This window comes from Mobula hypostoma, chromosome 5 (assembly GCF_963921235.1).
Source record: "Mobula hypostoma chromosome 5, sMobHyp1.1, whole genome shotgun sequence".
Taxonomy (NCBI): Eukaryota; Metazoa; Chordata; class Chondrichthyes; order Myliobatiformes; family Myliobatidae; genus Mobula; species Mobula hypostoma.
In genome coordinates, this window is record NC_086101.1 from 186,844,252 (window position 1) to 186,871,667 (window position 27,416).

Sequence of the window (27,416 nt, forward strand, 5' to 3'; positions counted from 1 at the left end):
TATGGCCCTTGTGGCTACAGGGGTCAGGGGGTATGGAGGGAAGGCTGGGTTCTGAGTTGGATGATCAGCCATGATCATAATAAATGGCGGTGCAGGCTCGAAGGGCCGAATGGCCTACTCCTGCACCTATTTTCTATGTTTCTATGTTTTAAATAGACATCAGCTGAGTGGCAAATACAGCTGTTTGCTGGCGAGGGTTCATTTGGCCCATCATTCCAATGCTGGCTTACTGAATGAGTCATTTAGCCAGAGTGAAGCAGCATAGAAATAGGTCCCTTCTCCACTATGTTCTTAATAATACTACTAATAATAATAATAAGAAGAAGAAGAAGAAGAAACAGAAGGTTTCCTTGTGGCAACACACGATCAGGTGGTTAACACAAAAAATGCTCAAAAACAATAATAAAAGACCAACAAATTCAAAATGATAGATGTAGAAAATGCTGAGAAAAACCAGAAACAATTCTACACATTACAGGATCCTGTAGCAGTTTAACACAATCTGATTACTTACACAGGCACAATCAAGTGGCAAACATCATTCATCAAAATATTGCTTTAAAATACAAACTCAAAAATGAAATCACACAATAAATACAAGCCTGCTTCTGTTTTAGAGTCAGTATACCATAAATTATATTATGACTGATTAGTTACTACAGACAGGACAATCCATAATAACCATCCTGATATAATAATACTGGATAAACAAGCAAGAACAACTTATTTAATAAATATAGCTATTCCATGCACACATAAATTACAGAAATCAACATGTGAAAAACACCAGAAATATGCTGAATTCAAGGAGGAAATTGAAAGACTTTGGAACGTAAACAGGGTATACATTGTCCCGACAGTAATATTGGGACTGGTATCATCCCAAACGCACCACACAACAACATCGAACAATTAGGGTTACACAGTATTATCTATGTAAATCATCAGAAGGACACAATACAAAACACCACTAGAATAGTCGAAAGTTCCTAGCAATTGAGAAATAAGTGTGCTTGGCTATGCCCATACCTCAGCTTTCAGCAGCTTGAGATGAGAAAAGAAAATAATAATAGAGGCACTCGTTTATAGAAACCCAAAACTGAACAATGAAATGAGAACACCAAAATGGCAGAAGAGATTAAGAAACAAAATTGAAATCTTAAGAGCAGAAATAGCTCCCCTAATGGAATATAAAATGGATAACCAGAGCAAGAAAGTTAAGAGACAACCTAAGGAAACATAAGGTCCATACAAAATATGACCAACCTAACAAAAGCACAGTAGAGTTTATAGATACACTAAAACAAAATCTTGGCACATACAAAATCAGACTAAATAGATACATGAAATGTACCAGACGAAGAAAACAGAATGATCAGTTCAGAAACAATGAACAAAGTTTATACAGGACATTGAAACTAAATTCAACACATCAAACTGTCATTGACCCTAGTACAGAATTACCAATAAACACAGAGATAATGAAGTTCTGGTCTAATATCTGGTCAGACAGGGTGATGTATAATCAAGAAGCAAACTGGATTAGGGAGGAAAAAGGACACACTGACACAACTGAAGAAATGCAAATACCTGAAGTTTCAATGGATATGCTGAAAGAGGTTATAATAAATATCACAACTGGAAAAGTACTGGCAGTGATAATATTCATAATTATTGGTATAAAAATTTACTTGGCTTCCTCTGTACCTATTAATACATATCAACAACATTCTTAAAAATCCTGAAAAAGTGCTTGAATGTTTGACAGAAGGTAAAACACATCTCTTACTTAAAGGATAAATCACAAAAGATCCGTCAACATATCGTCCTATTACTTGTTTACAAAATATATATAAAATTATAACATCTTGCAACTTGCAACTGAACACTACTAACTTAAATACCCATCATACATTTACAGAAGTGTTAAAAGGATGCCGTAAGGGTATAAAAGAATGTAAAGAACAACTGATAATAGATTCTGTAAATCGAACTCAATTCCGGCAGAAAAGCAGAAATCTTTCATGTGTTTATATTGACAACTAAAAAGCATTTGACTCTGTCCCACTCTCATGATTAATAGAAGTTCTACATATTTATAAACTATACCCAATACTTGTGAAATTTCTACAACATCTGATGACTGTAATCGCCCTATCTATTTAACACCCCCAAAAAAGAAAAAAAAAAGTTAACAAAATAAATGGAGGCATTTTCCAGGGCAACTCTCTAAACCCACTATGGTTTTGTCTCGCTTTAAACCCGCTCTCTAATTTAGTAAATCAGACAAAAGTATGATATCAAATCAGAAACAACCAGACGTATTATACTGTAACGTACCTTCTATACAAGCAGAATTTGAAATTATATGCTCCTTCATCAGTAAAGCTAAAGCAATTCATTCAAATAGTAGAACTATTTTTGGAATGATATAAACATGAACTTTGGACTGGATAAATACAGAACATTAAACATAAAGAAAGGTGCAATAGAGCTAATAGAATATAAAACAGAGCAGCAGGATACAATACAACCGATGGATAAATATGAAACATATAAGTATCTGAGATAACACCAAGCAAAGAAAATAGATCATAGTGCGATAAAAGGAAAACTTTTGTCAGAATTTACTTCAAGGATCAAGAAAATCTGCTAACAGAGCTGAACAGTAAAATATATCAAAGGCTATAAACCCTTTCGCTGTACCCATAGTAATGTATTCTATTGTTGTAATATCTTGGTCCAAAACCAATCTGGAAAGTTTACAAAGAAAAATAAGAACTGAAATGACAGATTTTAGAAAACCCTAGGTGCACTCGAAGGCACTTAGATTAACACTGCCTAGGACAGAAGGAGGAAGAGGAGTAACAGACATAAAAAATTTACACAATAGTCAGATAAAACTTCTAAGGATACACTGTATTTTCATCCACAAAAACAAGATTCAGCATTCCACGTCAGCATACGCAATTTTGTTAAGTACACGCCACTAAAATTAAATGAAAGCACAACCCAGAGAAATAAAGAAATTATCACTACTGAAGAAAAAGTTAACCAATGGAAGAGTATGACCCTACATGGAAGACATCCACATGATCTGAGCAGACTATCTGTTGACAAGGAAGCGTCAAACGCCTGGCTTGGAGTTGGAGACTTCTTCCCAGAAACAGAGGGGTTCCTTATGGCAATACAGGACCAGGTAGTTAACACAAAAAAATTATCAAAAATACATCATAGAAGACCAGCAAATTCAGGGTGATAAATGCAGAAAATGTCAAGAGAATCCAGAAACAATCCAATATTTTACAGGATCCTGTAGCAATTTAACTCAATCTGATTACTTACACAGGTATAATCAAGTGGCAGACATCATTCACCAAAATCTTGCATTAAAATACAAACTCATAAAATACACCATACCTTACTATAAAAACAAGGCTGATTCAGTTTTAGAGTCAGAGTTTGACAAATTATATTATGACAGATCCATTATTACAGATAGGTTAATCCATAATAACTGTCTGAATATAATATTACAGGATGAACAAAGGAGAACAAGGTGGGAGAGTGGAAACCTGATTGGATGAGGACTAACCAATTAGGAGGGACGAACTACAGGGATATAAATACTACCAGGCTAGACGTGCCCAAGTATCATCCCTGAAGAGGATGGCAGAGTTTGTCATCAAAACATTGGTTATAATCGATACCTGCACCCAGCTTGAAGCCCAAGAAGAGTTTATTTATCATATATGCTGGGAAAGCACTAGGTCCTTTCTTAACTTACATAGCCATTCCAAACACACACAACATACAGATATCAATAGGTGAAAAACACCAGAAATATGCAGAAGTAAAAGGGGAAGTTGAAAGACTTTGGAAAATGAACAGGGTATAGTACATTGTCCCAATAGTAAAATATGCAACCGGTATTATTCCAAAGTCACTACACATTAGCATTAAACAACTAGGCTGACACAATATTTATGTACAGCCAGAAAACCACAATACTAAACACTACTGGAATAGTCCTGAAGTTTCTAGCAATTGAGAAATGAGTGTGCTTGGCTATGCCTGTACCTTAGGGTTTAACACCTTGGGTGGAGAAAAAATAAAAGTATAACTTTTTTATAGAATATTTGTCATACAAATGATGTAGTTCAAAGTGCTTTACAATGGGATAAAGTGCAAACATAAAAATAAAAGACTAAAAGGTGTTAGTTAAAAGCAAGGCTAAATGAATAGGACCATACGACCATAAGACATAAGAGCAGTTAGACCACTCGGCCCATTGAATCTGCTCCACCATTCGACCATGACTGCTTTATTATCCCTCTCAACCCTATTCTCCTGCCTTCATCCTGTAATCTTCATGCCTTGACATCAAGAATCTGTCAACATCCGTCTTAAATACACCCAATGACTTGGCTTCCACAGCCGTCTGTGACAACGAATTCTACAGATTCATCACCCCCTGTTTAAAGAAATTCCTCCTCACCTTTGTTCTAATGGGACGTCCTTCAATTCTGATGCAGTGCTCTCTGGTCCTAAACTCCCCCACTATAGGAAACATCCTCTCTACATCTACTCTATCTAGTCCTTTCAATATTTGATAGGTTTCAATGAGATCCCCATTCATTTTTCTAAATTCGAGCACAAGCCCAGAGTCATCAAACGCTCCTCATATGATAAGCCTTTTCTTTCCAGAATCATTTTCATGAAGCTCCTTTGAACCCTCTCTGAGGTCAGCACATCCTTTCTTAGATAAGGGGCCCAAAACCGATCGTAATTCTCCAAGTGAGACCTCTGCTTCCTAAACACTACCTGCCTCTCCACCTATCTATGTATTGTCTACAAACCTGGCCACAAAGCCATCAATTTTGCCATCTAAATCACTGACACACAAGGTAAAAAGAAGCGATCCCAACACTGACCCCTGCAGAACGCCACTAGTCCCCAGCAGGCAACCAGAAAAGGCTCTTCTTTATTCCCAGTTTTTGCCTCCTGCCAATCAGTCAATGCTCTATCCATGCTAGTTTCTTTCCTGTAATACCATGGGCACAACATCCACTGATTCTTCTTCATCTACCCTCTTGCTATTTCCTCAAAGAATTCCAAAAGGTCTGTTGGGCAAGATTTTCCCTGTAGGAGACTTGTTGACTTTGGCCTATTTTGTCATGTGCCTCCAAGTACCACAAAACCTCAACAGTCAATTCCAACATAACCTATAATTTCCTTTCTTCTGACTCCCTCCCATCTTGAAGAGGTTTTGAGGTGACATTTAACAGTGTCAGCTGAGTATGCATCCCATATAGTTTTAGGCATAGAATTTCACAGTTTAGGACCAGCTGACCTGCCAGTTATCTTTTGTGGGAGGTTGTTTAAAATTAAAAGAGACGGGAGGAAGAAGACTTGAGAGCTTAGGCAAGATTATAAAATGAAAGTGATTCTGTGATGTGCTGAGGTCCCAGACAATTAAGAGCTTTCAAAACAAGCAAAAAAAAATTAGTATCAACTCTAAAAGATCCAGGAAGCCAATGCAGAGTAGCTAGGATGGGAGTGATACGCTTCCTTATCCTGGTCTTAATTAAAAGTCTAGCAGCGGTGCTCTGAATGAATTAATGTTTTGTCAATACACGCTCTTATTGACCACCAGCTGATGACCATCTGTATTAATCCCATTTTTCAGCACTTTCTCCTTGTCTTTCCATACTTTGGTGATCCAAGCACTTGCCTGAATATCTTTTCATTGGTGTGCGGGTCTCTCCTGCCAACACCACTGTGCTTTCTGCATTTCAACCACTCTTCTCCCTGTCCTCTCCCATTGCCAAGAATCTGTTTCTTTAGAACATAGAGCAGAGAAGCATGGGATCAGATCCTCTGACCCACCACGTGCCCTGCCCATGAACACAAGAAAGTGCAGAGAGTTGTGGATGCGGCCCAGTGCATCACGAAACCGGGTGAGGCCTTGTACTACGAAACCAAGTAATAATCTCAAAGGGTGGGATAGAGGCCGTCTTTGTGCCTGGTATGTGTTCTCCCATTCTATCATGGCTGATTCATTACCCCTCTCAACCCCATTCTCCTGCCTTCTTCCCATAACCTTTAACACCCTTACTAATCAAGAAACTATCACCCTCTGCTTCCAACAGTATGTGCTTTCAGGCTGTTTGTATCTTCTGCCTGATGGAAGAGGATAGAAGAGAGAATGTTTGTGGTGGGTGGGGTCGATGATTGTGCTGACTGCTTTACCGAGACACTGCGACTTATAGACAGGGTTTATGGAATTTGGAGGCTGGTTTTGGAGATGAACAAGGCTGTCATAGGGTCATAGTCATGAAACACTACAGCACAGAAACAGGACCTTCAGCCCATCTAGTCCATGCCAAACTATTTTTCTGCCTAGTCCCTGTGCCAGGACCACAGGCTTCCATTCCCCTTCCATCCATGTACCTATCCAAACTTCTCTTAAATGTTGACATCAAATCTGTATTCACCACTTCCACTGGCAACTCGTTCCACACTCTCACCACCATCTGAGTGAAGAAGCTCCCCCCTCATGTGCACCTTAAATATTTCACCTTTCAACCTTAACCCATGACCTCTAGTTTTAACCTCATCCAAACTCAGTGGAAAAAGCCTGCTTGCTTTTACCCTATCTATACCCCTCATAATTTTGTATACCTCTACTAAATCTCTTCTCATTCTCCTACCCTCTAGGGAATAAAGTCCTAAAGTTTTCAACCTCTCCCTATAACACAGATCCTCCAGTCCAAACAACAGCCTTGTAAATTTTCTCTGCTCTCTTTCAATTTTATTGATGATATCTTTCCTGTAGGTTGGTGACCAGAATTGCACACAATACACCAAATTAGGCCTCACCATCTTATACAACTTCAACATAACATCCCATCTTCTGTACTCAGTACATTGATTTATGAAAGCCAATGTGACAAAAAGCTTTTGTTACGACCCTATCTACCTGTGACGCCACTTTCAAGGAATTATGGACTTGTATTTCTAGATCCCTCCGTTCCATCACACCCCTCAGTGCCCTACCGATCACTGTATAACACGTACCATGGTTTGTTCTCTCAAAGGGCAACACTTCACACTTGTCTGAATTAAACTCCATCTGCCATTTTTCTGCCCATTTTTTCCAGCTGGTCCAGATCCCACTGCGAGCTCTGATGGCCTTCCTTGCTGTCCACCATACCCCCAATCTCACGTTTCATCCACAAATTTGCTGATCCAATTAACCACATTATCATCCAGATCATTGATATGGATGACAAACAACAATGGACCCAGCACTGATTCTCGTGGCACAGCACTAGTCACAGGCCTCCAGTCCATCTACTAACACTCTCCAGTTTCTTCCAAGAAGCCAGTTTACTACCTCATCTTGAATGCCAAGCAACTGAACCTTTTTGACCAACCACCCATGTGGGATTTTGTCAAATGCCTTGCTAAAGTTCATGTATTATAGACAACATCCACTACCTTGCCTCTATCATCTTTCCTGGTAACTTCCTCAAAGAAGTCTAAGATTGGTTGGCACTATCCACAGCTCTCTGCCACAATCTTTGCTGCTGGGGAGATTCCTGTAAGGTACCGGTGACCCCTGTTTCCATACAGGGGGTCAGTGTGGACATGGTGGAGGATTACAAATACCTGGAGATACGAATTGACAATAAACTGGACTGGTCAAAGAACACTGAGGCTGTCTACAAGAAGGGTCAGAGTCATCTCTATTTCCTGAGGAGACTGAGGTCCTTTAACATCTGCCGGACGATGCTGAGGATGTTCTACGAGTCTGTGGTGGCCAGTGCTATCATGTTTGCTGTTGCATGCTGGGGCAGCAGGCTGAGGGTAACAGACACTAACAGAATCAACAAACTCATTCGTAAGGCCAGTGATGTTGTGGGGATGGAACTGGACTCTCTGACGGTGGTGTCTGAAAAGAGGATGCTGTCTAAGTTGCATGCCATCTTGGACAATGTCTCCCATCCACTACATAATGGACTGGTTGGGCACAGGAGTACATTCAGCCAGAGACTCATTCCACCGAGATGCAACACTGAGCGTCATAGGAAGTCATTCTTGCCTATGGCCATCAAACTTTACAACTCCTCCCTTGGAGGGTCAGACACCCTGAGCCAATAGGCTGGTCCTGGACTTATTTCCGAGCATAATTTACATATTACTATTTAACTATTTATAGTTTCATTACTATTTATTATTTATGGAGCAACTGTAACAAAAATCCAATTTCCCCCGGGATCAATAAAGTATGACTATGACTATTCCATTCATGGTTGGGCAAGAAGCTGATATTGGAAGAGTACACAGATCAGGAGAGGACTGGGGAAGATCACAGAATTAGGGAGGGGATGAGGTCACAGGAGGAGGCACAAGCATGTCTGGGAGTTTACAAAATCAAGATATTGTTTAACTGGTAGTCAACATAAACACATGAGCTGAAGGGTGGGTGGTCAACATCACCAGGTGTGAGTACATAGTCAGAATTTCACCACAGCAGATTCCTGCTGAAACTTTGCTCTCTGAGGAAGCCAGACAGTAAGCAGATGAGTCACAGTCTGCTAAGTGATCCCTAAGAATTCCAGGAATGAGCATTAATAAATAAAACCATTGCACACACGCATTTCAGAACATGTAATTTTGAAGAATGGATTGACTAAGTTTACACCTTGTCACTATTATTTATATATAGGTGCTATACCTTGTTTGGACATAAGGCAGGCAGCACTGGGGTACAAATGTCTCCTCAGTTGCACTGAGACAAAGGCTCCACACTACACTGCCTACACAAGGCAGTCGAAATCTGAGACTCACAGCCACTGGAGTTCAATCTGAATGCACGACCGTGTCAGTCAGTAGATGAGACTGAGGCTGAACTTCTATCTGTTAGTCTCAGACTGGTCTATAAGGAAGAGAGGTTGCTTCACTTGATGAGCCAACTATCACAGAAACAAATCCATCGGCCCATTGAGGCCCCACTGATCACAAAGCACATACACTCAATGGCCACTTTATGATGGACCTCCTGTACCTAGTAATGTGGCCACTGAGTGTAAGTTCATGGTCTTTGGCTGCTGAAGCCCAGCCACTTCGATGACCAGTGCATTCAGAGATGTTCTTCTGCACACCAGTGTGGTAATGTGTGGTTATCTGAGTTACTGTCACCTTCCTGTCAGCTTGAACCAGTCTGGCCATTCCCCTCTGACCTCTCCCATTAACAAGGCGTTTTTGCCCACAGAACTGCCACTCACTAGATATTATTTTGTTTCTCACACTATTCTCTGTAAAACTTTAGAGACAGTTGTGCATGAAAATCCCAGGAGATCAGCAGTTTCTGAGATACTCAAACCACCCTGTCTGGCACCAACAACAATTCCATGGTCAAAGCCACTTAGATCACATTTCTTCCCCATTCTGATGTTTGGTCTGAACAACAACTGAACCTCTTGACCATGTCTGCATGCTTTTTATGTGTTGAGTTTCTGCCATGTGATTGGCTGATTAGATATTTATATTAATGAGCAGGTGAACAGAAGAGCATCTCCTTATGCACAGCACATTGAACGTCGAAGTGGATGGGCTACAACAGCAGAAGACCACAAACATATGGAAATATACTCAGTGGCCACTTTATTAGGTATCTCGTGTACCTAATAAAGCAATCGCTGAGTGCACGGTTTGATGTACACATGATAAATAAAACTGAATCAATCTACACCAATCTTTCATTAATCCCATTGCTTTCATTCTCCTCATACTCCCATAAGCTCCCCCAGGTTCTGCCACTCACCTACATAGTAGGAGCAATTTACAGTGACTAGTTAACCTGCCCACCTGTACAGTTTACAGTGACTAGTTAACCTGCCCACCTGCACAGTTTACAGTGACTGGTTAACCTGCCCACATGCATAGTTTACAGTGACTAGTTAACCTGCCCACATGTACAGTTTACAGTGACTAGTTAACCTGCCCACATGCACAGTTTACAGTGACTAGTTAACCTGCCCACATGCACAGTTTACAATGACTAGTTAACCTACCCACCTGTACATCTTTGGGATGTGGGAGGAAACCAGACCGAATGGGGGAAACCCCAGAGACTCAGGGAGAGTATGCAAACTCCACACAGACAGCACTGGAGTTCGAGATTGAGCTGCCCTTGCCTCCTGATTCTATATAGTAACTTTCGTCAAGTCACTAATGTTAGGAGCCAGACAACAGCCCCTGCATGGGATAGAAATTGGTAGCTCTGCAACAGGCATACTCAGATTTGGTTGGTCTAGAATGCCAACGCTGCCCTCTACTGGATGGATGTGAGACCTGCTTCCATTCCTTCTAGTCCTGACGGAGGGTCTCGGCCTGAAACGTCGACTGCACCTCTTCCTACAGATGCTGCCTGGCCTGCTGCGTTCACCAGCAACTTTGATGTGTGTTGCTTGAATTTCCAGCATCTGCAGAATTCCTGTTGTTTCCATTCCTTCACCACAGTTTCACAAGTTAGAAACTACCTAATTTTACACCTACATAAACTGTATCAGTACTTAATAATTTGGTACTGGGACCATCTGCATTCAATTTGCCAAATTTGTAACTTCCACACTTCTAGGCATCTGTCAGAGATTGCAGACATTCATTCAAAGCTTTTTGTTAAGTTATTTGTTCATGGGATTTTGATGCCTCTTATAGTGTTTCTTCAAGTTTAAAGATTAGCTTCAGCTTTATATGACACATGTACATTGAAACACATAGTGAAATGCATCGTTTGTGTCGAGGATGTGCTGGGGGCAGCCGGGAAGTGCTGCCTAGCCTCTGATGCCAACATAGCATGTCCACAACTCACTAACCCAACCCAAACGTCTTTAGAATGAGAGAGGAAAGTGGAGCACCTAGAGGAAACCCATGTGATGGAGGGGAGAATGGACAAACTCCTCACAGGCAGTGGCGGGAATCGAACCCCAATCGGTGACTGTAAAGTGCCGTGCTTACCGCTACGTTACCGTGCCTCCTTACTATCATACTTACTGTCACCTTGTCAAGTGCACAAGTACAGGTGCAATGAAACGCTTACTTACAGCAGCATCACAGGCACGCCGCATTAGAGTCACAACAGTCGGAAGAAACACGTAAATTGAACATAAATCACACGCACTCTTAGACATAAGAGATTCTGCAGATGCCGGAAATCTAGAGAGACGCACTCAAAATGCCAGAGGAACTCAGCCGCTCAGGCAGCATCTACGGAAATAAATAATGAGTCGGCGTTTCAGGCTGAGGCCCTTCACCAGGACTGGAAAGGAAGAGGGGAGATGCCAGAAGAAGGTGGTAGGGGAGGGGAAGGACTATAAGCTGGAAGGTGGTGGGTGAGACCAAGTGATGGGGAAGGTAGCTGGGTGGGGAAGGGCGGAAGGAAGGGAGAAGCTAGGAGGTGATAGGTGGGGAAGTTGAAGTGTTGAAGAAGGAGGAATCGGAAAGGAGAGGAGAGGGGATCATGGGAGGATTGGAAGGATTCGGGGAACCAAAGGGAGGCTATGGGCAGGTGAGAAGGGGTAAGAGGAGAGGAGAAACAATGGGAAATAGGAAAGGAGAGAAGGAGGGAGGGCACAGAATCTTTATGAGAACACAATGAGAACATATTTTTAAAAAGTTGATTGTGGTGCAAAGTGGTCATAGTGTTGCTATGTGGTCTTGAAGGGCAATTTCCAAGTGATGGTGTCCCCACGCTATTGCAGTTCTCCTCCTACTGGAGGTGATGGGTTTGGAAGGCGGAAGGTACTGTCTAACGAGCCGTGGCGAGCTGGTGCACCGCCTGCTACAGACGTACTAACTCACACTGTGTGTCGGCGGTGGGGTGAGGGAATGTTTGTGAATGCCCACAACCTGCTAACCCTCACCCGTATCAACCCCACATCTAACTCATATCTAATGGACCGCTGCGCCCTGTATTTATGTATTTAGCAATACAGCGGGGAGTCAGCCCTTCTGGCCCTCGAGCCACACCATCACAGCAACCTCACAACCCCATTTCACCCTGACCTAATGGGGGGGGGGGAAACACAACTTATAATTAACCTACTAACCAGTACATCTTTGGACTGTAGGAGGAAACCGGAGCACCCAATGGAAACCCACACATTCTACAGGGAGGACGTACAGAGACTCCTTAAGGAACAGTGCCAGAATTGAACACTGAAACACACCAACCGGTAAAAGCATTCTGCTTAACTGCTTCACTACATGGTGTCACACTTCTTGAATATTGTTGAAACCACACAAAAGGAGAGTGTTCCATCACAAGCCTTGGAGATGATGGACAGGTTTTCTGGGGAGTTAGAGGGTGGGTTATTGGCCACAGGATTCCTAGCCCTTGACCTGTTCTTGTATGTGGCTACTCCAGTTCAGATTCTGGTCAAGAGTAACCCCCAGGATATTGACAGTGGGGTATCAGTGATGGTAATGCCATTAGATATCACCACCATTATCTTGTAGCTCCCAATGGGCAGGAGGTACAGAAGCCTGAAGTCCAACATGACCAGGTTCAGGAACAGCTACTTCTCTTCAACCATCTGGTTCTTGGAACACCCAGCACAACACTGATCACTACCTCAATAGAGTAACACAGCAGTCCCCAACTACTGGGCCGCAAAGCATGTGCTACCGGTCTGCGAGGAAACGATATGAGCCAGCTGCACCTTTCCTCATTCCCTGTCACGCACTGTTGAACTTGAACATAGGGTTGCCAACTGTCCCGTATTTGCCGGGACATCCCATACATCGGGCTAAATTGGTTTGTCCCACACGGGACCGCCCTCCTCCCGTATTTCCCTGGCTAAGGTAGAGCGTTTCTATGAAACCTTTCGTGCCAAAATGGCATAAAGCGAAGAAGCAATTACCATTAATTTATATGGGAAAAATTTTTGAACGTTCCCAGACCCAAAAAATAACCTACCAAATCATACCAAATAACACATAAAACTGAAAATAACACTAACATATAGTAAAATCAGGAATTATTTGATAAATACACAGCCTATATATAAGAAATTATGTATGTACAGTATAGTTGGGAAGATTAAGCCAAAACCGATTTGTGGAAAAAAATTGGCACATACGTGCATGCGCACGTCACGCATGCGCACACAGGTGTCTGCGCAAGGCATTATGGTCATGGTAGTCTTTCCTGGGGTAACACAAGTGTCCTGGGATTTGACTGCTACTTTTGTCCCTTATTTGGGAGTGAGAAAGTTGGCAACCCTAAATGTAAAAGACATGTTGAGGTGAGTTTAACCCTACTTGAACATCAACTCCCACCCCCCACCCTCAGTTGGCCGGTCCACAAGAATATTGTCAATATTAAACTGGTCCGCTGTGCAAAAAAGGTTGGGGACCCCTGGAGTAACACTATCACCACTTTACGCTACGATAGACTTTTTTTTGTTCCAATTGCGTTCTTTCTTGTAAAATTTGTATGTAGTTCATTCCTAACCAAGCATTCTTCTGAGTGCTGCTTATCTGATGCTCTTTGCCTGTGATGCTGCTGCAAGTAAGTTTTACATTGCACCTGTGTGTACGTGTACTCGTGTGTGTGACAATAAACTCAACTGGCCTTATACTCGATTAACTAGTTCCAAAACATGGGTTCAAATCCCACCATATTACCTCTAACGTTTTAAATTCAGTTAATGAAGTAGATATAAATATGAGTAGATATTAAACTAACAAAGACCATGGAATGACAGAATTCCCTTCAAAATCTACCATTGCTGATACAGACAAGAAATTTTTGAGCAACACATGCAAAACGCTGGAGAAACTCAGCAAGACAGGCAGTATCTATAGAGGAGAACAAACAGTCGAAGTTTCAGGCCGAATACCTTCATGAGGCCAAGTATCACCACGTTTCCAACGCCAACATAGCACGCCCATAACTCACTACCCATAAGTCTTTGGAGCATGTGGGGAAAGCAGAGCATCTGCAGACAGTGGTGGGAATTGAATCTCAATCACTGGTGTTGTAAAGCGTTATGATAGCTACTACATGAACATGTTAAACTGACTAATGGGTCAGGTTACACACATCAAAGTTGCTGGTGAACGCAGCAGGCCAGGCAGCATCTCTAGGAAGAGGTACAGTCGACGTTTCAGGCCGAGACCCTTCGTCAGGACTAACTGAAGGAAGAATTAGTAAGAGATTTGAAAGTGAGAGGGGGAGGGGGAGATCCAAAATGATTGGAGAAGACAGGAGGGGGAGGGATGGAGCCAAGAGCTGGACAGGTGATTGGCAAAGGGGATATGAGAGGATCATGGGACAGGAGGCCAAGGGAGAAAGACAAGGGGGGGGGAACCAGAGGATGGGCAAGGGGTATAGTCATTGGGACAGAGGGAGAAAAAGAAGAGTGAGAGGAAGAATGGGTGTATAAAAATAAATAACAGATGGGGTACGAGGGGGAGATGGGGAATTAGCAGAAGTTAGAGAAGTCAATGTTCATGCCATCAGGTTGGAGGCTACCCAGATGGAATATATGGTGTTGTTCCTCTAACCTGAGTACGGCTTCATCCTTACAGTAGAGGAGGTCGGGGATAGACATGTCAGAATGGGAATGGGATGTGGAATTAAAACGTGTGGCCACTGGGAGATCCTGCTTTCTCTGGCGGACAGAGTGTAGGTGTTCAGCAAAGCGGTCTCCCAGTCTGCGTCGGGTCTCGCTAATATATAGAAGGCCACATCGGGAGCACCGGACGCAGTATATTACCCCAGCCGACTCACAGGTGAAGTGTCGCCTCACCTGGAAGGACTGTCTGGGGCCCTGAATGGTGGTAAGGGAGGAAGTGTAAGGGCGTGTGTAGCACTTCTCCCGATGTGGCCTTCTATATATTGGTGAGACCCGACGCAGACTGGAAGACCGCTTTGCTGAACACCTATGCTCTGTCCGCCAGAGAAAGCAGGATCTCCCAGTGGCCATACATTTTAATTCCACATCCCATTCCCATTCTGACATGTCTATCCACGGCCTCCTCTACTGTCAAGATGAAGCCACACTCAGGTTGGAGGAACAACACCTTATATTCCGTCTGGGTAGCCTCCAACCTGATGGCATGAACATTGACTTCTCTAACTTCCACTAATGCCCCACCTCCCCCTCGTACCCCATCCGTTATTTATTTTTATACACACGTTCTTTCCCTCAGTCTCCTTTTTCTCCCTCTGTCCCTCTGACTATACCCCTTGCCCATCCTCTGGTTCCCCCCTCCTGCCTTGTCTTTCTCCCTGGGCCTCCTGTCCCATGATCCTCTCATATCCCCTTTGCCAATCACCTGTCCAGCTCTTGGCTCCATCCCTCCCCCTCCTGTCTTCTCCAATCATTTTGGACCTCCCCCTCCCCCTCCCACTTTCAAATCTCTTACTAACTCTTCCTTCAGTTAGTCCTGACGAAGGGTCTCGGCCTGAAACGTCCACTGTACCTCTTCCTAGAGATGCTGCCTGGCCTGCTGCATTCACCAGCAACTTTGATGTGTGTTGCTTGAATTTCCAGCATCTGCAGAGTTCCTGTTGAGTGGGTCAGGTATGTGCTGTCAGACCTGACCTACTGAATTCCTCTTCATAAACATGAGAAAGTTTGCAGATACTAGAAATCCAAAGCAACACACACAAAATGCTGGAGGAACTTGGCAAGTCAGGCAGCACCTGAAATGAATTAACAGTCAACATTTTGGGCTGAGACCCTTCTTCAGGACTGGAAAGGAAAGGGGAAGAGGCCAGAATAAAATGGCGGGAGGAGGGGAAGGAGGATAGCAAGACGGTGATAGGTGAAGCCAGGTGGGTGGGAAAAGTAAGGGGCTGGAGAGGAAGGAATCTGATAGGAGAGGAGAGTGGACCATAGGAAAAAGGAAAGGAGGAGGGGACCCCGGGGGCGGGGGCGTGATAAGCAGGTGAGAAGAGGTAAGAGGCCAGAGTGAATAGAAGAAGAGGAGAGAGGAGAAAAATTATTTATTTTTTATGATTGTGTTCTTTATCTTATTGTGCTTTTTGTGCAGCACCGGATCTAGAGTAACATTTATTTTGTTCTCCTTTACATTTCGGTACTGGAAATCGATGTTCGTGCCATCAGGATGGAGGCTACCCAGACGGAATACAAGGTTCTGCTCCTCCACCCTGAGGATGGCCTCATCTTGGCACAAGAATTATTCTTCTGTTTGTTTTGTTTTAAACTACACACCTTTTGAGTCCCTGTTTGAATGGCTAACCTTTTATTCTAGGACTGTGACCCGTGGTTCAAGACATCCCACACAGTGAAAACCTTAACTCTCCATCTACCTTCTGAAGTCCTGAAAATAATTTGCATGTTTCATTCAGATTCAATAGTAGTCCTTAAGAGAATTTAAGAAAATTATCAGGATATTGGAACTAAAATTGTGTAAATATATGCTCATTATACATCATGGTGTATCGATACAAAACTGTAGTTAGATTCCATTTGGAGTTTTATGTGCATTTCTGGTTGCCTGATTACAGTAAGGAGGTGCAGGCTTTGCAGAGGCTGCAGAATAGGATTCCCAGGATGGTGCCCGGATTGGACGTTATGAGCTAGAAGGAGAGATTGGACAAGCTTGGGTTGTTTTCTCTGGAGTGGCAGAGGTTGAGGGGGGACTTGCTGGATGCTTATAAAATTATGAGAAGCAGAGATAGACAAGAATGTTGCTTCCAGGGTAGAAATGTCAAATAGTAGGGGCAATGCATTTTGGGTGAGATGGAGAAATTTTAAAGATGTGTTGTGTATTTAATATTTCAGTAATAGTTGAGCAATCTTGTGCATATGTGTGTATATATGTGTGTGTGTGTATATATATATATATATATATATATATATATATATATAATTCTTGTTTGTTTAAATAATTCATTACAGGTTATATGTATAAATACATGAATTGCATACATTATCCTGCACATCACTGTGATATGTGTGCACCTCACTTAAAGTAAACTTGAAGTTGGACATAAATTTTGGACTCCCGTATTTTTCTTTGAACTAGTTTAATGTTTTGAAGTTATAAAACATAACAAAGAAGGGAGGGGCATTTTTTTTTTTACATTGAGTGTGGTAATTGTCTGGAACAGGGTGCCAGGGATGGTGAGGAAGGCAGATTTGATTTCAGTGCCTGGTAGATAGACAATGAAAATACAGGCATAAGAGATGTCTGCATATGCATGAATGCAACCAGGGAGACAATGGTGATTAATATTCAATTTGGGGTGTCTGAGGTGTTGACGTGAAGATTTAGATGTTTGAAAATTATATGCAACTTAAGTGAAGCATTCCCAATCCAAAGTATTGAAGTAAACAAAGCCATTGTAACCATTGAAACTGTATTGAGTTACTAATGATCTGAAGGGTATACAAATGTGATGTACTTTGAGTTTAGGAGGCCTCTTCTTTCAATAGTATCTCGAGTGTGATGGCTGCTTGTGTGTTGAATAAAGACTTCTATATCTACGAGCTTCAGTGCCCCTCCGGTGACTTCGTTCACAGTCACAACACAACCTATTCTCCCTCACATCCCGTCAAGTTCAATTCTCCTGTCCATAAGGGACCAAATCATCCAGCTGGATATGCTTGGGATATGGCAGGGGGGAGCACGGGAGACTGGGGAAAATCACAGAGAGAACACACAAAACATCAAACAATTAGCACTGGAGGTTCGAATCGAACTTGGGCCGCTGGAGATGTGAGGCAGCAGCACCATCTGCTGTCCAACCCTTAAACAGTTGGCAGAGTGACACAATCTCTTCTGTGCTATCCTCTATCCTGCTGCCATAAGACTCCTGAGCTGCCCTCCTGCAGGATAAAGATGGACTCCGGATTTCACAATCTACCTTGTCGTGGTCCTTCCACTTCAACGTCTGGAGTAACATACACACAAAATGCTGGAGGAACCCAGCAGGTCAGGCAGCATCGATTGAGAGGAATAAAGTTTCAACGTTTTGTGCTGAGACCCTTCTTTGGGACTCACCTTATTGTCTATCGGCACTACACTTTTTCTGTAACTAACACTATTTGAACTGTAACTTTTTCACATTCCTGGGAGTGCACGTCTTGCACAATCTCTCACACTCCCAGATCACACTCTATACAATCAGGAAAGCTCACCAATGCCTCTACATCCCGCGGAGGACTCTGTACGTCTATACTCACGTCACTCTACAGATGCACAGTAGAAAGCATCCCAACGTACTGCATCACTGTGTGGTACTGAAACTGCACTGTGGAGGACTGGAAGGCTCTACAACTAGTGGACAAAACTGCCCAACGCATCACTGGCACCAGCCTACCCGTCATCAAGGATATAGACACAGAAAGGAGGAAAGGGCCAGAAACATCAGGAACGATCTCACGCACTCTGCTTATGGACTATTTGTCCCACTCCCAAAAGGGAAAAGGCTACATAGCATCCACGTCAGGACCACCAGACTCAAAAACAGGTACTTTCCACAAGCAGTGAGACTGATCAACACCTCCACCCACTAACCCACCCCTCCACACTCCCAGCCACCACTACTTTATCATTTCCTGTCAGTCTTCTTATGTACAGATACTCCTGTGCCTAGTATCACTTTATGGACATACAATCGACCTATGTATACAAGCTATCTAATGCATTTGTATTTATTGTGTTTTTTTATTGTTGTGTTCTTTATCTTATAGTGCTTCTTTGTGCTGCATCAGATCTGAAGTAACAATTATTTTGTTCTCCTTTGCACTTATATACTGGAAATGACATGAAACAGTCTTGAATCTGTTTATTCTGAATTCTACCATTGCTCTTCCCTTGTACTACCTCAATGTACAGATGTGATGAAGTGATCTGAACAGATAGTATGCAAGGTAATGTTTTTTACTGGACCTTGGTACCTGTGAAAATAAAAAAAATCACCAACACTGTGACATTTCTAAAACTGCAGCCCATTGTGTTCAAGAGCAAACACTGTTTGGGCACTGACCCTCATATGGGATGGGGTGGAAAGTTGGCTCTATTCACCATGGTCCAATCCAGTGCACTGCCCTGTGACTGTGACCGGACAACTCAACTGAAGTAGTAGCATTGGGAGAAAGTTCCATTGTCAGGGACTCAGACAACACAGATACAGAGCTCTTGGCCCACCAAATCCATACTTACCATTACATACTGATGATCTATACTAATCCCACTTCCCGGCAGTCTGTCCCTAGATTTTGGTATGGAAACACCAATGCCCTTGAATGGAAAAATGGAATACAAAAAGTAGTGGATACAGCCCAGTCTCTCATGAGTAAAGTCCTTCCCACCATTAAACACATCTACATGGAGCATTGTTGCAGGAAAGCAGCTTCCATCATCAGGGTTCTCACCACCCAGGACGTGCTCTCTTCTCATTGCTGTCAACAGGAAGAAGGTACAAGAGCCTCAGGACTCAACAGATTCGGGAACAGTTATTACCCCTCAACCATCAGGATCTTGAACCAAAGAGAATAACTTCACTCAATTTCACTTACCTCACAATTGAAATGTTCCCACAACCTATGGACTTACTTTCAAGGTTCCTCATCTCATATTCTCAATATTTATTGCTTATTTATTTATTATTATTGTTTCTTTCTTTTTGTATTTACACAGGTTATTGTCTTTTACACACTGGGTGAATGCCCAAGTTGGTACAGTCTTTCATTGATTTTATTATGGTTATTATTCTGTTATGGATTTATTGAATATGCCTGCAAGGAAATGGATCCCAGGGTTGTATATGGTGACATATATGTACTTCAATAATTAACTTACTTTGAACTTTCAAGTTCTCAGCTAGATGCCTCTTTGATGTTCTGAGAATCTGTGCTTCTGCCAGCCACTCGTACAATGTGTTCCAGATCCAGCCTCCCTCTGGGTGTGCAAATTCCTCCTCAGAATTTGCTCTGACGCTTTAAATTAAAGCATCCTCTAGTTTCAGATCATCTCTGCTTTGGGGGATAAAGCTTGTATGGCCCTCATGGTTCCTTACGGTTATTATATCTGGGGGTGGTAATGGGGATAAGTTCCCACTACCTCCAACTAAATGCTCCCAATGGCGTACATCTCAACACCTTTAACAACCTAGTCCAGCTCCTGGCCTTCACGTGTGGTTTATCTACTAATGCCAGCAGAGCCATTACCATTGACAGGAGAAGGAGCAAAGGCGGGTTAGTGGCACCTTAAAAGCAGTTGCTTTGGGCAGACTGGGCTCATCAACCACGGTTGGCAGCTCACCTAGGAGCAGGAAAGCTCTGATCTCAAACCTCCATTGCCTTGCGACTCTACCCAATCATGCGAAAGGCTTCAAGAGTAAACCCCGAAGGAAAAATCCAGAGCTGGAATCCCTAAGGCAGTCCTACGTTGATTTCAATACTGACTGGCGACTCCTGTAACGCCACTGGTGCCCAACTATATCGGTCGCTGCTATTCGTTTGGATTGATCAGCTGTGTGGTGAGAGGGAGCCTGCCGCATGGGCAACAGTTTGCTCTCCATATCGTACTCTCCAGGCTTGTGCATCATGTAGACAGCTAGGATGCAATCTCCATGCTCAACCGTGACCAATGGACCTCATTTGGAGCTCCTACTTTTGGTGAGAGGAGGTGTCCTCAGAGATGGCAGAGAGCTGTCTCCATCATTGGCAGGGAGATATCCCTGGAGAGTGGCCTGGGTACAGGGAGGAATACTCAGTTCAGATCTACAGGATGGCCACAGGAGCCAGAGCAGTGATACACAATACACCAACCTCAAAATCACCGCCCACTAGTTACAGGTCAGCTGCCTGGTACAGCTTACGGAGATGGGAATCTCTCAGTGGGTGTGTTGCCGCTTTCTAAACTGTGATCTCCATCAGAAAGACAAAGAAAGAGCAGCTTTATTTGTCTCATATGCATCGAAACATTGAAAGATACAGAAAAATACAGTACAGTCTAAGGAGGGGCCGGGGGGCAGCCTGCAAGAGTTGCCATGTATCCAGCACCAACATAACATGCCCACAATTTACTAATCCTAACCCGTACGTCTTTGGATTGTGCGAGGAAACCCACATGGTAGCTGGGAGAAGGCACCCACCCACTGCTGTCTGCAAGGAGTTTGTGTGTTCTCGCCATGACCACGTGGATTTCCTCCAGATGCTCTGGTTTCCTCCCACAGTCCAAAGGTGGATTGGTTAGTACATTAACTGGTCATTGCAAATTGTCCCGTGATTGAGCCTGGATTAAATCAGACGATAGCTGGGAGGCACGGCTCAAAGGGCCGGGAGGGCCTAATCCGCCCTGTGGCTCAATAAATAAATAACAAAAAAGTGCAGACTCCACCCAGGCAGCACCCGAAGCCAGAATCGAACCAGGTCCTCCGGCACTCACAGTCACACTGCGCACTGCGCTTCTCACCGGTTCAGGACACTCTCCGCAGTCGGTGAGCTGTTTGTGAAAGGTAGTCTCTGTTGTCTTATGGGGAAAACAGTATCCAGTTTGCCACTGGTAGAAATTGGAAAGTGACATGATGGTCTCTTTTTGTAGTGATGACTCAAAGCTATTGACATTACATCCCTGCAACACACATCAAAGTTGCTGGTGAACGCAGCAGGCCAGGCAGCATCTGTAGGAAGAGGTGCAGTCGACGTTTCAGGCCGAGACCCTTCGTCAGGACTAACATTAGATCCCTTCTGCTTCTTGGCAGGAATATCATGTGATCCTTTGTGCTCTCCTGATAGGCCAGGTGGGGTCATGCCCTAATACCTCATTCCACCTCATGAGGAGGAATCTCATTAAAACCTACCAAATATTGGAAAGCTTAGATAGAATGGACATGAGGCGGGACAGTCCAGGGGCTCAGAATAGAAGGACATCCCTTTAGAACAGAGATGAGGAGGAATTTCTTTAGTCAGAGGGTGGTGAATCTGTGGAATTCACTGCAACAGATGGCTGTGGAGGACAAGTCATTGAGTATATTTAAAGTGGAGGTTAATGGGTTCTTGATTAGTAAGGCTTTCAAAGGTCATGGGGAGAAGGCAGGGGAATGGACTTGAGGAGGAAAGTAAATCAGTCATGCTCAAATGGCACAGAAGAGTCGCACTGTCTTATGGTCTCACTCCAAGAACGACAGCCCCTCTATACGTGCTGAAGTCCCTGGAGTGTGACTTCAACCCAGCACACTTTGATTTGAACCAGCATGAGCTGTCAATTGGGAGAGCTAATTATTGACCTCTGGCAATGTAGTCTGAGCCAGCAATGGGTGATTGAGCACTGTAGACAGGTGCTGAGGACATTTCTTCTCGCAGAGATTGTTACGTGCCTATTTAAAACCAGCAAGATGGAACTAGACACCATGTTCTGTGACAGGCAGATACTCTGAGGCCACTTACTGACAGCCACTTTGAAAGCCTTTGCCATACAAGCTGACTTGTGACTTCCGAACAGATAGTTTTCCACGGAATGCTTTCCGAACTGTAAGCTCAGAACTGTTCCGGTCGATGCTTCAGCTCAGTGCAACAACACTCTGCAGTTGCACAGGACCACGGACGCCATACAGATCTCCACAGTGTTCAGAAACAGAATCAGATTCAACATCCTAACTTAGAAGATGTGAAATTTGTTGTTTTGTGGCAAAGATATACTGTCAAATAACTATCAGTTTTACCACCAGTGCCAAAAATAAAGGAATGAAGAGGTAATAGACACGAGAGGTTCTGCAGGCGCAGGAAATCTTGAGCAACACACACACAAACTGCCTGAGGAACTCAGCTGGTCAGCAGCATCTACGGAGGGGATGTTTCAGGCCCAGACCCTTCATCAGGATAGGAGAAATGGTCATGCACCATTCAGAAATCTGAGGGCGGAAGAGAAGTTTTTGAATGAGTAGAGCCTTTGAAGAATGAGGGGTGATCTTATTGAAACATTTAAGATGCTTAGTGTAGATGAGAAGATAGATATTGAGGTGCTTTCACTGGTGGGAGAAACTTGAACAAGATGACACAGTTACAAGAACACTCACAGCATCCTCTCACAACATACAAAAACTGCAGCGAACCGTCAGGACAGCAGAAAGGCTCATTGGCTGCTGTCGATGATCTTTACAGGACTTAGGAACACAGAAGACCTACAGCACAATACAGGCCCTTCGGCCCACAAAGCTGTGCTGAACATGTCCTTACCTTAGAAATTACCTAGGGTTACCCATAGCCCTCTATTTTTCTAAGCTCCAAGCTCCATGTACCTATCAAGGAGTCTCTTAAAAGACTCTATCGTATCCGCCTCCACCACCGTCGCCAGCAGCCCATTCCACACACTCACCACTCTCTGCGTAAAAAACTTACCCCTGACATCTTCTCTATACCTACTTCCAAGCACATTAAAACTGGGTCCTCTTGTGCTAGCCATTTCAGCCCTGGGGAAAAGCCTCTGACTATCCACACGATAAATGCCTCTCATCATCTTATACACCTATACTCTTGGATGTGTTCAGGACAAAGAAGTGGGCAGGAAAATATTATTCATGACACTACCCACCCAGGAAACTGTTTTTCCTAAAGCTCCTCACTGGAAAGTGCTGTAGGCCTATTAAAACAAAAACTTCAAGTTATCTTAAAAACTTATTCTGCCAGGCAGTTAATCTGATCAACCATTCTAGCTAGCCACCCCATTCCCCCTCTGTCTATTACTTCAGTCACTGTACTGCACTGTAAAGACTTTAAACCACTTTTATAACGCCACTTACATTATAAATACCTGCTGGTACATTATTTATCCACTTTTTTGCAAATATATTCCATATCCATACTTCTAACGTCATTATTTTATACATTCAGTGGCTATTTTGTTTGATACACTTGTACACCTGCTCGTTAATGCGAATATCAAATTAGCCAATCATGTGGCAGAAACTCAACGCATAAAAGCATACAGGCATGGTCATGGTTGTCCAGACCAAATGTTAGAATGGGGAAGGATTGTAATCTAAGTGACTTTGAACATGGAATGACAGTTGGTGCCTGACAAGGGAAGTCAGAGCCAAAATAAAAACAAAAGAGATGGCGTATAATAGAGCACAAATTAGTGGAAAGTTAAAGGATTGAGAAGCTTTTAAAAACCAACAGAAGGCATCTGAAAGAGCCAGGAGGAGTGATAAGATGATATATGAAGGCAAGCTAGCCAATAATATCAAAGAGGATACCAAATTTTTTTCTGATATATAAAGAACAAAAGAGAGGTAGGGTAGATATCAGGCTGTAGGTAGTAATGGGGAACAAGGGAATGGTAGATGAATTGAATAAGTATTTTGCATTAGTCAACAGCAGCAGGATGCCGGAGGCTTGAGAATGTCGGGGGCAGAAGTGAGTGTGGTTGCTATTACTAGGGAGAAGGTGCTTGGGAAGCTGAAAGATCTGAAGGTAGATAAATCACCTGGAACAGATGGTGTACACCACAGGGTTCTGAAGTAGCTGAAGAGATTGTGGAGGCATTATTAATGACCTTCCAAGAATCAACAGATTCTGGAATGGTTCCGGAGGACTGGTAACTTGCAAATGTCACTCCACTCTTCAGGAGGGGTGGGAGGCAGAAGAAAGGAAATTATAGGACAGTTAGCATGACCTCAGTGGCTGGGAAGATATTGGAATTGATTGTTAAGGATGAGATTTTGGAGTACTTGGAGGCACATGATAAAATGGGCCAAAGCCAGCAAGATTTCTTTCTTAAATATCTGTTGGATTGCTTTGGCAGGAATGGGAACCAGTGTGATAGAGCTGAGGATGAGCCAGTAGGTTTACAAGTAGATGATGGATGGAACATGAATGTAAGGAAGGACAAGCCAGTGATTGGGTACAAATGCAGACAGAGTAAAGAGTTAAATTTGTACCACAGAGGCAAAATTCAAAAGAAATTTGAATGCAGGACTGAAGATGCCATATTTAAATGCACACAGCATTTGGAATAAACTGGACGAACTGGTGGAGCAATTAGAGATTGGTCAGTATGACATTGTGGGCATCACTGAGCCGTGGCTGAAAGAAGGCCGCATTTCGGAGCTTAACATCAAAGGATATACTCTGTATTGAAAGGACAGGCAGGAAGGCATAGGCTGTGGTGTTGCTCTGTTGGTAAGAGATGGAATTACGTCTTTAGAAAAAGGTGACATTGGGTTGTTGAATATTTGAGTTAAGAAACTGCAAGGGTTAAAAAAACATTATGAGAATTGTATGCAGGCCTCCAAATAATAGCTGAGATGTGGGGTTGAGTTTGCAAAGGGAGCTGGAAAAGACATGCAATAAGAGTAATGACACAATTGTAATGGGGGATTTCAATATGCAAGGCAATTGGGAAAATCAGATCACAAAAGAGGGAATTTGTTGAATGCTTACGAGATGGCTGATTAGAGCAGCTTGTGCTTGAGCCTATTTGGGGAAACACCATCTTAAATTGGGTGTTGTGTAATGATCCAGATCTTATCAGGAAGCTTAATGTAAAGGAACCCTTAGGAGGCAGTGATCAAAATATGATTGAATTCATACTGCAGTTTGAGAGGGAGAAGCACAAGTCTCGTGTATCAGTGTTGCAATGGAATAAAGGGAATTACAGAGGCATGAGAGAGGAGGAGCTTACCCAGGTGGATTGGAGGAGGATACTGGCAGGGATGACGGCAGAGTAGAGATGGCTGAAGTTTCTGGGAATAGTTCACAAGGTGCAGGATAGATATGTCCCACAAAAGAAGTTGTTCTTAAATGGCAGGGGCAGGCAACCGTGGCTGACAAGGGGAGTTAAAGACCGCATAAAAGCCAAGGAAAAGGCATACAAGGTAGCAAAAGTGAGTGAGAAGTCACCAGCCTCCCCGCTCCCCCCTCTGATCCCAGCTCTCAAGATTCCAGCCTTGAACTCCAGGCCGGGTCTTTATGTGCTGCTGTTGTGACTCCCGTCTTCCCTTCCCCCACCAATACTCTGCAATCCTGTCTCCCTCAGATCCCACCGTCAGCTCCTGGGCCCTCAGAGGCTCCATCTTCCTCTCACCCCAACCCTCCCCTCTCCATTGACACACCCTCAGCCTCCTCCCTCCCCCCTCTGATCCCAGCTCTCATCCGTGCCGGGTCTTTACCATCCCCTCCGAGCTTCAACTGTCGGAGGCAGAACGCTCTGTTCTCAGTAAGGGCCTCACCTTTGTCCCCCTTCGCCCACACCTCAGCGAGTTCCGTGTTCGCCATGATGAGGAACTTTTTTTCCGCCGTCTCCGTCTCCGAGCCTACTTCTTCGGCAAGGACTCTTCCACCCCCACTGATGACCCCTTCTCCCGTCTTCAACCCTCCTCTTCTTCATGGACACCCCGCTCTGGTCTTCTGCCTGCTCTGGATCTCTTTATTGCCAACTGCCGACGGGACATCAACCGTCTCGACTTCATCGCACCTTGTCCCCATTCCAACCTCACTCCTTCGGAACGCTCTGCTCTCCACTCCCTCCGCACTAATCCTAACCTTATTATTAAACCCGCTGATAAGGGGGGTGCTGTTGTAGTCTGGCGTACTGACCTCTACCTTGCCGAGGCACAGAGACAACTCGCGGATACCTCCTCTTATTTACCCCTCGATCGTGACCCCACTAAGGAGCACCAGGCCATTGTCTCCCACACTATCACCAACTTTATCCGCTCAGGGGATCTCCCATCCACTGCTACCAACCTTATAGTTCTCACACCCCGCACTTCCCGTTTCTACCTCCTACCCAAGATCCACAAACCTGCCTGTCCTGGCCGACCTATTGTCTCAGCTTGCTCCTGCCCCACCAAACTCGTTTCTGCATACCTCGACACTGTTTTATCACCCCTTGTTCAATCCCTTCCGACCTATGTTCGTGACACTTCTCACGCTCTTAAACTTTTCGATGATTTTAAGTTCCCTGGCCTCCACGGCTTTATTTTCACCATGGATGTCCAGTCCTTATATACTTCCATCCCCCATCAGGAAGGTCTCAAAGCTCTACGCTTCTTTTTGGATTCCAGACCTAATCAGTTCCCCTCTACCACCACTCTGCTCCGTCTAGCGGAATTAGTCCTTACTCTTAATAATTTCTCCTTTTGCTCCTCCCATTTCCTCCAAACTAAAGGTGTAGCTATGGGCACCCGTATGGGTCCTAGCTATGCCTGCCTTTTTGTTGGGTTTGTGGAACAATCTATGTTCCGTGCCTATTCTGGTATCTGTCCCCCACTTTTCCTTCACTACATCGACAACTGCATTGGCGCTGCTTCCTGCATGCATGCAGAACTCATTGACTTTATTAACTTTGCCTCCAACTTTCACCCTGCCCTCAAGTTTACCTGGTCCATTTCTGACACCTCCCTCCCCTTTCTAGAT

The 27,416-nt window shown here is 43.7% G+C and overlaps 1 protein-coding gene across 5 annotated transcripts in view; it reads right to left on the reverse strand.

The window, feature by feature from the left end:
* Positions 1 to 27,416, reverse strand: part of palld (palladin, cytoskeletal associated protein) — a 452,869-nt gene that overhangs the window by 372,121 nt on the left and 53,332 nt on the right. The window lies entirely within an intron of this gene.